Here is a 12,540-nt window from a genome sequence, read left to right as displayed (position 1 = left end):
TAATAATAATAATAATAATAATACACATAAAAAAAAATAAGCTTTAAAAAAAAAAAATAAGATACTTGTGTATTATAACGGCACCCGGCTAAGCTACGTTATCAGCGTTGCCCAACGGCTGCCTAGCGTAGTCAGTGCAGTGACTCCGCGGAAACCCTGCGTAGTCAGCGTAGTATCCCCGTCAGGCAGCGTAGTTACCGTACTGTCCCCGGGGGCTGCGGCTCTATCCCCGGCGTCCCTGGCAAGCCTAGTGAGCGCCTCTCACACAGCGCCGGCACCCGCATGATCCCCTCTCAGCTGGCTGACGCCCGCGTAGAGGGGATCGTGCGGGCGCCGGGGGAGAGGCGCTCCAGCTGTCTGAGACGCCGGAGCGTCTCAGTAAGTATTGCAGCAGGGTGCAGCAACCCCGCCACCAGGGTTAGGGGTTCGGTAACACGTGCGTCTCCTGCACAATAAAGGATGCATTTGCCAGTGCTCCATGTTACATACTGGCAAATGAATCCATTTCAAACCCACACTATCCACGCCAGACCTGAAGCTGTCCCCTTGACCTTTTCATATCCCCACTATCCATATTGCCGTGGAGTTGATTTTATAAAGTGTGACGAGCGCAGTGAGCCACCGTGCCCGAAGCGTGGCGAGCGCATCGAGCCCCGCGAGGGGACGCGGAGTACATGTAAAGTAATCCGTGTCCCCTCGCAGGGCTCGCTACACTCGCCACGCTTTGGGCACGGTGGCTCGCTGCGCACGTCACACTTTATAAAATCAACTCCACGCGTAACGTCCTTCGGGCTGGCGTGGATAGTGGGGGTGTTTCAGGAACACATTCACACCTGTCATGTCAGCCATGTTAAAATGGTCAATGGTTCCCACACAATGTAATAAGCGCTGACTGACTACGCTAACTGCGTAACGCTGACTGACTACGCTAACTGCGTAACGCTGACTGACTACGCTAACTGCGTATCGCTGACTGACGACGCTAACTGTGTAAGCTACGGCTAGCCGGGAACACTACGCTGATACTGACAGGGACGCTGACACTGCTACCTACGCTGGCCGCGGGAACACTACGCCTATTCTGACAGGGACGCTACGCGAACTGCATAACGGGCGCCGTGATAATACACAAGTACCAAGAATAATAATAAAAAGAAAGTACCGAGTAACCTCTATTGCACGTATACTGGTTGTGGTTGTATGAGCTCTGAGCTAGAAGAATATAGCAGCGATTTCATCTAAGTGTTATTGTACATGTGCAGTATTTAGAATTCTAAGACATCTTCGTCTCATCATCTATAATACATTGTGCATCTCCCTGAACTTTACTCCTCCAAACGATGACTTTTATTTTACAGAAACAAGTTCTCTTACAGTGACACCTCAAGTAGCGCAGCATAATAATGACTTTATCACACCGACGCAGCATAATAATGACTTTATCACACCGACGTGCTCCTCACACTCTGCATATCGCTCATCTTCATTATCATGCTCTGTGACACTCTTCTGCGATGCTTCCACCGCTGCCATCACTGCCTGTTAGTGAGGGGAACTTTGTATATTTATAGGAAGGCTAATAGTTATGTTCCTGCTGTTATATATGGTGAGACCCGTCCTTCCTCTGGGATACACAGACCACAGGTCCTTACAGTGGCTTAACTACTGTAAGGCAGCCCCAGCTGCCGCTTGTGGGAGCAAGCGGCAACTGGGTCTGTGTGGGCGCCGGCACCTGCTCAATGCACTGACATGCTGCTGCCTGCCCTTGCCCACTGACTGAGAACCAGAGGTGAGTAAGCCGCAGCGCGGGTGCGGCCATGGCAGAGACGACAAATCCCCCCACTGATTCAATTGACTGTACACAGAGCCGGCTATTGGCTACTGTGTACAGGATGGGCGTGCTGGGGCGGCATGGGATGTGTCGGAGCCAAGTGTCTGCTGGATTCTCTTCCTCTATTCTGCTTCAGCTTCTCCGTTATGCATGTGATGTCATCACGTCACATGCTGGGAAAACACTCTGGAGACGAGCGCGGGGAGGGCACAAACTTTATGGCGGGGGGGAGCAAAATGTATAGTTACGCCACTGGGTCCTTAATGCATATAGGGGGTGATTCATGATTCATATTTATATATGCTGTGAGGGGATATGCACACTTTCACATCCGCTCGCATGTGCCCGCACAGAGGAGAAAACCACTGTTCGCAGGTTGGCCGGAATTTATTTTTTTGGAAGCATGTTTTTCTCCGAATTGTGGGCGGGCGCTAACATCATGTGATGTCACCTGCCCGCTCCGAGCAGGCAGGGGAACACCTGCGTTGCCTGGCGCCGCATTTCTATGGGCATGGCCATTGTTTTTGTGAGCACGCCCATGAAACTCCGGGTGTCCACCCCGTAATGCCTATTGCTTGTCAATCAGGCAATGCGCGCCCCGGCGAATGAAAATATTGCCGAAGGTGCTCGCTGCGGGGGTATGCACATGGGCATTAGCAGACCCCAACCATTGACAGAGGGGTTGAATTCACTTCTCTATGAGCAGGTGTGCATAGGCCCCATAGAGCAGCCCCACTGCTAAGTGTATATGGGCCATAGTCCTCATCGGGAGCCATACAGCCGCTGACAGGTATCCTGCTCGTCGCAAGCTGCATACTAAATGGCTTATCAGGCCCACGATGATGAATGGGCCGTTACATAAACCATGGTAAAATTTGGTGTGTACAGGATGATCACCAGACAGACACCAGTTGGCAACATGGTCAGTCATCAGGCCGAGGTAAGGCAGGCGGCAGCGTAACAATAGCCCCCGCAGACCCCCGGCGCCCACACTTACTCAGCGCCTCCCCACCACCACGGGGTCTGCGGTGCTATTGTTATGCCACTGTCCAGGCAGAATGAGGCCCTTAATCCGGCCATGCTCCTATGAATTGAGGGTGTGAGATCCTGAGCAGCTGTTACATTGTTGCTAATTGTTGTGAAAGATGAGCTGGAACCAGGGGCTCTCTGCCCTTCACAGCAGCGTGGAGGGACAGTTTGATTACATTTTGGGGGTGTGGTCTAGTGGAAAGGGAGAATTGTCTATACTTGTGCCACTGCCGTGAGGCCACGCCCCATTTTGCCACTGTGGGGGCATGCCCGTGAGCTGCTGGCCATGCCCCCAGCCCCTCTTGCTGCAGGAATAGATGCTGTATGCATGGATGACAGGGGGTGATGACTCTCAACTGAACCCCCCCGCACAGCAGCCTCAAATTCATGTTGTGCCACATTACGTTAGCCTCCAGTTCATATTGTGCCACATTACAGTGCTCCAGTTCACCCCCATAATGGAGAATAGCCCCTGTCAGTCGGGATCCCGACTGTCGGGCATTTAACAGTCGGGATTATGGTATCAGACTAATGGCCTTCGAAATTACCACTGTTGGAGTGTCATCCGGCACTCGTTCATATTGTGCCAAATTACAGTGGCCTCCAGTTCATATTGTGCCACATAACAGTAACGTCCAGTTCATATTGTGCCAAATTACAGTGGCCTCCAGTTCATATTGTGCCACAGTACAGTAGCCTCCAGTTCATATTGTGCCACATAACAGTAATCGCTTACCATTAAATAATCCACTACACATTCCTCTCACTGTAAATGTAATGTCACACAATTGGGAAACAGGTATGTAGTTTTATAACCTGGGTACAGCCCCCAATGCCTCTGGCCTTCATAGCAATGGCGTCTCTTGTACCCACTACGGTTATGTCTAAATGTGGTTCTCTTATTAGGGAGCTGAATACATGCACATTTCAAGCTTCTACAACTTTGTAGAGCAGTATGGCCATTCTTCAAAGCCAGGCACAGAGCCGGAGCGCCCCAGGTGGGGGTGTGTGTGATGGGGTGGTGCTCCGATTCGCTCGCTGTACAGGGGGGTTGCCGGTAATTGCGGTGGCAGGCCGCCGCGGTTTACGGGGGGTTGGCAGGGGGCGTAGTTTGATGCGCCGTGTGATGCATTTCCTAGGAGGGGGGGCAGGTGATGCGGCGACCGCCGCTAAGTATCTTCAGGGGTAGGGAGGGGGATTGGGTGATGCGGCAGTGGCCAGTCAATTCAAGGGGGGGGGGAGTTGCGGCCGCCGTCGGTGCCACTCACCTCCATGGGGGGGGGGAGACCTGCTGCAAACTGGCGCCCTACAGTGGCCGGCCCAGGCCAGGCCAAGGTGCGGTGTGAACCACCAAACCTTATAACCCGGGTCAACCAACCCGGCAATTCGACCCAGGTTCAACCTGGCATTGCGATATGAAAGAGGTAATAGTGTGAAAAGCTTTCATTCAGTTACATGATTTTCTTTCTTTTATCATTGGCCGACACAATTTGATTCTTCCGGTGTTTCGACATAATAAATAACTATTTCAATGACTCATTAGTGACTGACCTTGCAGGGATGGTTATACTTTTAACCTTGATGACATTACACCCACGATTTTATGCCCTGCCATAAAAATGAAATTTGCATCTCAACTCTCAGTATGTATTACCAAATTTGTCTAGCGTTTGAAGTTACCTAATTGTGGCGTATTTTCCTGAGAGTGTAAATGTACGCAGCTTTGTTTTATATTGTATCACCAGAGGGGATTGATCTGAAAGCACTTAGAATGCAGGTACAGTATTAATTTCTCTTAATGTATCATGCGGGATATAAAACCAGTTGAACTCAAGCACTTCGCTGGATGTGGATTTCCATTAGCAAATACAGAAAAAGCAATCAAACATTTACAGGCTCGTGGTCTCAATAATTATAAGGTTAGATGAACGTAGAATTAACCAACGGATACCTCATATTGTTTAATATACAGGAAATCTGGATCCATTTGAAAAGAAATACTCTTCCCTTTGAAGAAGTGAATAATTGTTTAAAGGGTCCTAATGGGGAATTTGAACTATTAAATTCCAGCAGTGTAAATCAATAACTTTCAAGCATCGCAGCTAATGTATATTTTATAACCTGAGTAACAAATATGACTTTTCGGCGAGGAGCTTAGAGGTACAAAATCAAATTTATAAACCGCAGACCGAGACATATGGAATAATCAAACGAGACGTACAATATTTACGCTGGTATAAAGTTTATGTTTGAGATTAGAGGTTGTTTCTTAAAAATTGGGTGGAAGGTGCAGTTGTATGTTGCATTGCATTGATATGAAGGGCAGGAAGTTGCATCACTGGCTTCCACTTGTTATGCAGGAAGTAGCTCTGCGGCTATTATGCGGCATGATGCAGCGAGTAAAGACAAACTTGTGCAGTTCTCCAGAGTCCTGCAGTGATTTGCAGAAATACAGATTTACAAGATTTTAGGGTTTTTCGTGTTTTTTTTCGGTACTTGTGTAGTTTCACGGTGCCGGAAGTGCAGAGGCTCGCGTGCCGCTCTAGCTATGAAACTTGGCAGCCTGCCAGAGGCTCTGATTAACCGTGCGCGTGCCGCTCTAGCTCAGACAGAGTGTGCTCGCGCCGCTCTAGCTGTATTGACAGCTACGTAAACAGCGTATAGCTGTATTGACAGCGTGGCGCCGGGCAGCAGCAGCGCGCTGCCCAGGCGCTGAGAGGTCACTGTCACTGTGGCACTTGTAGTTCCACAGTGAAATAGGCAGCGCCTGGGCATCACTGACAACGGGGGTATGTTAAAGTGGACACCCCGGCACAGCGATGCCGGGGCTTCTAAACTGTACGCGAGATTCAGACGCAACTGCGTCTGAATCTCGAGTCGCATAGATAGCCGCTAAGAAGCCGGAAAGCCTGGATTCAGACGCTAAAGCGTTAGAATACAGGCGCCTTGCAAGCCGCAAAGGTGTTGGGGCTTGTAAACCCAGACGCAAATGCGTCTGGATTTACTTAGGTGAAGGGGTACATCTAAATTTAGACGCAAAAGCATCTAAATTTAGGTGGCCCTAGGGGAACACTATTGAAACCCACCCTCAGTGCCACTAGTGGACGCCACAGCTGTGGACCGTGTAAATCCCACTATCCACGCCCACCCGAAGCTTGGCGAGTGCAGCGAGCCCTGCGAGGGGCGGCGGTACGCGTACTACGACCTTTTCATACCCCCACTATCTACGTTGGCGTGGAGTTGAGAATAGATTAGTGTGGCGAGCGCAGCGAGCCACCGTGCCCGAAGCGCGGCGAGCGGACGCGGATACCTTCACAGCTATCCGCGTCCCCTCGCGGGCTTCACAGGTGTCAGCGTCCGCTCGCCACGCACCGAGCCCGAAGCGTGGCGAGCGCATGCTGACGCTCGCCACACTAATCTATTCTCAACTCCACGCCGACGTGGATAGTGGGGGTATGAAAAGGTCGTAGGATGCGTACCGCCGCCCCTCGCGGGGCTCGCTGCGCTCGCCACGCTTCGGGTGGGCGTGGATAGTGGGGCTGATTCAGGAACACATTCACCTCAGTGTCTCATACAGGGCTACTGCTGACTGACTGACTACGCAAACTGCATAGCTCCCTGATTGACTACGTAACGCTGTCCGCGCGCGTCTAAGCTGAAGTGCCGGGAGTGTGAATTGAGACGCTAAATAAGTTAGCGTCTACATTGGGAACACCAGCGGTGTGCCGGGGTGTGCGATGTGCCCGGTTGTGCGATTTATAAGCCCCGTTTGTCTGTTTTTTACACGATACACTTCATTACATTTGGCGCGCGCAGCGCTACGCTACCTGGCAGGCTGCCAAGTTTCATAGCTAGAGCGGCACGTGAGCCTCTGCACTTCCGGCGCCGTGAAACTACACAAGTACCTTTTTTTCTTAGATACTGCAAATGTTACTGCATTGTTACCATTTTAATTTCAACCTCATGTCTCTTCTATGACAGTTGCATGGTTAAATCAGATGTTATTTATTACTCTTCCTATAGTATTGAGTGAACGATCACTCAAATTTACTGGGGTAAGTTTTGGCATTGAAGCTAAATCTCTTTGCATAGAACTCCACTGGGCATATGAAAAATGGTTTGATGTCAATGTTCTACAATTATTACCATAGATGGGGAACCTCCGAAGTACACATCGATGGTCGAGTTCCGATGAAGTACACCCCCTTTGTGGTGCGATGTTTGCGATGTGAGTTAATGTTTCCTTCCAAAGTGCTAACATGGAAAGAACGCCCTAGTTACTTCATGTATATTATGCAGCTAAGTAATAAATAGCCTTAAGTGTCTACTAGTGACTGGGATATGGGGTGGGATGTTCTAACACCTCCCTCCCTTACCCAGCGCTGCTGCTGCGCCGGGCTCTCCTCCTCCCTGCACCCGGAAGAGGATCATAGTGCAGGGAGGAGGAGGTCACAGGTCCGGGGAGCACTGCACTGTGCTGCCCGGACACAGGTGAAGGGGGTCGATGCGGGGCGGCGGGGGTTGGTGCGGGGCGGCGGTGGGTCGTGTTAGAAGCCCATAGGCTTCTATGGGGCATCGCCAGATATTTCTGGTGATGCCCCCCGTCGCAGTAACCCAGCGGGGGATGCTTAGACCATCCCAAAATGCGGTAAAAACCAGATAACTGGGTTTTTACCACATTTTTAGTTTACGGAATCTCCCCCAAGGTCTGTAACCTCTCAACATTTGCTTATCTCAGTTTTATTGCTTACTTTTTCTAGTGGGAGGGGGGCACTAGGTGGGGTCTCAATCAATGAACTTACAAACAGCTTTTAGAGTCCTACTTATTAGAGTATAGGAAGCTGACCAAAGAAATCTAATTGTAGAAATGTAGTCAGAATCCAAAGTAGGAAGATTACAATTGCATACCTTCAGCCTGGACAGAAACGGAAGGAAACTTAGAACCAACAAAGGTGCAACTCCTTCAAACTACAACCACAGCCGGTATTCCTCCCATGTATGTTCACTTCTATCATGCCACATTACTTCTATTATGCCACATTCCACAATTTGTCTTCAATCATTTTACATCCTATTTGTGATTTACTTAAAACAAACCATGTGTAATTATTCCATTATTTCCTGTCACTGTAAATGCTTGGCTGTGTAATGTCTTCAGTGAAGCCTACTAATTGTAGGTAGACTGAGTTATTGTTACATTAACACACTGCAACTTCGTAACCTCTAATGCTTCTGCCTCACTAGTAACCTGTGTAAATTAGCCAAGCCATACGTTGGATGCTTTCATATCCAGTGTGATCACCTGGTACCACTCTCTCCTACATTTCAACAATCATATTGCTCTGTCTCTCATTCAGCCGCCACTTCTTTTTCCAATTGTTCTTATTTTTTACTTTTTATTTTCACCCTGTTCATTCCACCTACACTATGCAGAAGCTATCAACACCCCCCCCCCAACACTCCTTGTTTACCTAATCCCTTATTCTGCCCCATGTTACCACCTCTGTCCATTTCTCCTAGTCTCCTACATCTTCTTCTCCTCTCGCCTTTCCTGTCTTCCACCCTCTCCTCTACTTCCCTTCCCGCTCTCTCCTGTTACCTCACTGCCTCTCACTGATGCCCCACCACAGGCCTTGCACACCGCTTCCGGTAGAGAAGAACAGGCTGCACACTAGCCTCCTTCTCTACAGACGCCCCTGAATATAGGGTTGAGGATATGTCATAATAAGAAATACCAGTAGGACTAAAGTACTATACTAAATAGATAATGCATAATACTGCACCAGATCACAGGAAACCAGTATAAAAACCGGGCAGTGGTACTAAGCCTACGCACCTTGAAAAGGGGATTTTTTATAGCACGAAACGCGTCGGTGGGAAGAGGCAACACCTGGAAGCTTGTGAACTTTGAGCTGCTAGTCATCTTCAGCTCTTTGGGGGACCCTTCCATCCGGATAGGGAGGTAACCTGAACCACCGCAAACATCAGGTGTCTTTCCCTTTGGACTTTTTAACTTGTTCTTGTTGAATATTGGACTTTGTTTTGGAAAATAAAGCATTTTTATATGGCTAACTGGTGTGGATGACTACTTGCACCGTATGTTGGGGAGCGATCCAGTGAAAGAAACCTTTCAAGGAACATAGGCCTTTGACCCTTGGTGAGTGTTCATTTTAACGGTCACCCGCTGCGGGACCGAGGTTGCTCTATATTTCCGTCTCCTCTCCAGCGTGTTTCCCCAGCGTGAGGTGATGACATCACACACATAACGGAGAAGCTGAAGCACGATAGAGGAAGAGAAACCATCAGACACTGCTGATTCCCTTGGCTCCGACGCATCCCAGGCCACCCCAGCACGCCCATCCTGTACACAGTAGCCAATATCCTGCTCTGTGTACAGTCAATTGAATCAGTGGGGGGGATTTGCCGTCTCTGCCATGGCCGCACCCGCGCTGCGGCTGACTCGCCTCTGGTGCTCAGCCAGTGGGCAGTGGCAGGCAGCAGCATGTCAGTGAGTCCAGCGGGTGCTGGCGCCCACATAGACGCTGCTGTGGCTTGCTCCCCCAAGCGGCAGCTGGGGCTGCCTTACAGTAGTTACGCCACTGGTCGTGGAGTCCGGTTTAAGTGTTGCTAATCTGACCAAGGACTGGTTCCATATAGTGGGGATACAGCGCCTATGATCACCCATTTTTTTATTGCTTTGCTAATTACAGTCTTTTCAATAACACAAGAATACTACATTTCTAGTATAATATATGTCACTATTTTACTCTCCGGGTATAAGGCTGATGTCCCAATAGGTCAGTGGTTCCCAACCTTTTTTCTCTCCCGTACCCCTTGATTAGGCTTTTCATTTATAAGTACCCCTCCTCTCAATTTGAAATTTCCACAGTACTTATGAGTGGAAATGAGCGGTATGCGTGTCCTAATATTAAGGAGTAGCCGTGGACTAGTATATGGTCAGGAATCAGGTCCCTCTTTGTCTGGCCGCTGGCTGTGTATTGTCTCCAGAGTTCCCGCTAACGCCTGTAGGATTAATGCTTCTTCCACCCATGTCAGTGCGGGGCAGATGTTCACAGGTAGCTCTCAGTGGATTGCTGGTTGGGCAAAAGCACGAGGAGATGCCGATTACGCTGCAGATGGAACTGACACAACGTGGCTTGTTTCCATGGCAATGGTAGACTTCTTTTGCCATTGGGAGACTTTTTCTTCCGTCATTACCAATATTATTTCCAAGTACCCCCAACTGGTCTGCAGATTACCCCCAGGGGTACTAGTACCCCAGGTTGGGAACCACTGCAATAGGTAGTTTTACAGGAGAAATCTCAGCTCGGTGCAATTCTCTAACCTTGTACAAATAAGAGCATTTATCACTCGCTTATGTATAAGAACAGGAAACTGACCTACAAAGGAAAAGCGTAGCCAGCTAAAGTGTGCTTACAAGCACAACGCAGAGTAAATATAATATACAGTAATAGCAATCATCACCCACAATATAGCAGATAACCAGAAGATGAGCAATCCTACCACGGCTGCACAACATAAATACCTTAGACGCAACACTTCCAAATAGTGTTTATTAGGCATAAATTAATAATTAGTTAGGATAAAGGTTGTTTCGCTATTCCATCCCCAAATCATTAATCACTTTCCTGTAGGTGTATATCTTATCCAGGGAACAGACTGGGATCATATTCCAACCATTAAAGGGGCAGTCGTCTCTGCCCACATCTGGAAAGTTGGTTGTGGGGAGGTAACCCCATTAGCAACTGCACCGTCTGGAACCACTAGAAGTAGATTCATTAGATTGTAGGGTTCCATGCTCAATTGGAAGATAGCTACAGTTATATTATGGCAACTATAGGTAATGACAGAGAGTTTGCTGGGCTCGAATATGGTGTGACTCGAGATGCCTAACAAGCTACAGATGGACAGGGTTCAAGGGGATGTATTCAGCATCCCGGAAGTCAGGATGTCGACCATACCAACACCAGCATTGCATCTACTGCTGTGGTGCCGGTATTCTTACCATCAGAATCCTGACTGCCAGGATGCCAAGGGTAATTATACCATGGCGGGTTAGTGACAGACTGTGGACGGGTTATGTTTAAGCACTAGGGGAAGGAGAGAGTTAGGCTGTGTGGAGGGGAGAGTTGAGGTTAGGTTGCAGGGAGGGAGGCACTTAGAAGGAGGGTCATGGTTAGGCTGTGATGCAGGGGGATTAGGGAATGCGGGTTAGGCAATGGAGCGTGGAGTATATGCTTAGACTGCAGGAAGGGAAAGTTAGGGTGAGGCTGTAGGGAGGCTTAGTGTTAGAGGGACCAGGGGCTGGGTAAGAATACTTACAGTATCTGACCCCTGTGCGGATTCCCAGTGGTGTGAAATGCAGGGAGCCGGGCATGGGGTGAGATGGCAGGCTTCAGTATCTCCATTTGTGACTGAATGGTTGCAGTTAAAGGTAGGACATTTACTATCCAAATAGATACCTCCCAGCAACCCTTGTGGCCGCTGAAACATTCCACGCATGCGCAGATGGTTTCCAGGGTTATAAACCTAGAACTCCAATGCCCGGCCCTGATCACAAAGGGCAGCTCTTATTGGGAGAGCTGCCCTTTGTGCTACTAACCGCATATGTTTGTACAAACGCAATTACTATCAGTGTGATGTGTGGTGGGATGTACTGCAAGAGGCAAGAGGTCGTTACGTCCCACTCCTGGTATTTGAGAACATGAAGGATCCTCTAAAGAAACTTCTACAGCCACCAAGTATTGGTTTTCACAAAGCTTGCTGCTAATGGGCCAGATGTACTAAGCTTGAAAAGTGATAAAATGTAGAGTGATAAACCACCAGCCAATCAGGTCCTATGTACCATGTCACAGTTGTGTTTACAAAGTGACAGGTAGGCGCTGATTGGTTGGTGGTTTATCACTCTCCATTTTATCACTTTTCAAGGCTTAGTACATCTCTCCCTGAGTGTTTAAACCATTTTGTTAAATGTTACTATGGGGTAGATGTATGAAGCAGTGCTAAGGGAGAAGTGAGCCAGAGGAGAAGTGGCCCATGGCAACCAATCAGCACTCAAATAACATCTATAATTTGAAAAATATCAAATTATACAGAGCAGCTGATTGGTTGCCATGGGCTACTTCTCCTCTGGCTCCTTCCTTATCACTGCTTCATACATCTACCCCTATGGTACAGTATACTGAAGTAGAATTACAGCAAGGGCCAGATTCTCTAAACTTCAAAAGTGATAAAATGGGGAGTGATAAACAGCCAGCCAATCAGCTTCTGCCTGACATTTTTCAAACGCGGTCTGTGACATGGCAGGTAGGAGCTGATTGGCTGGTGGTTTCTCACTCTCCATTTTATCACTTTTGAAGCTTAGAGAATCTGGGCCAAAGGCTTTTATTGACAATTACTGTACATTAAGTTTATGCAAAAGTGTCAATATTTGCAGTGTTGACCCTTTTCTTTCAAGACCTATGCAATTCATACTAGCATGCTGTCAATCAACTTCTGAGCCACATTCTGACTAATCAATGCTTGGAGTTTGTAGGAATTTGTCTGTTTATGTTTGTACACCCGGCCTCTTGAGGATTGACTACAAATTCTCAATGGGTTTTTAAGGTCTGGGGAGTATTCTGACCACGGACCCAAAATGTTGTTGTTTTGTTCCCCCG

This window comes from Crinia signifera, chromosome 2, assembly GCF_055691185.1.
Source record: "Crinia signifera chromosome 2, ASM5569118v1, whole genome shotgun sequence".
Taxonomy (NCBI): Eukaryota; Metazoa; Chordata; class Amphibia; order Anura; family Myobatrachidae; genus Crinia; species Crinia signifera.
Note: the sequence above shows the minus strand (reverse complement) of the source record.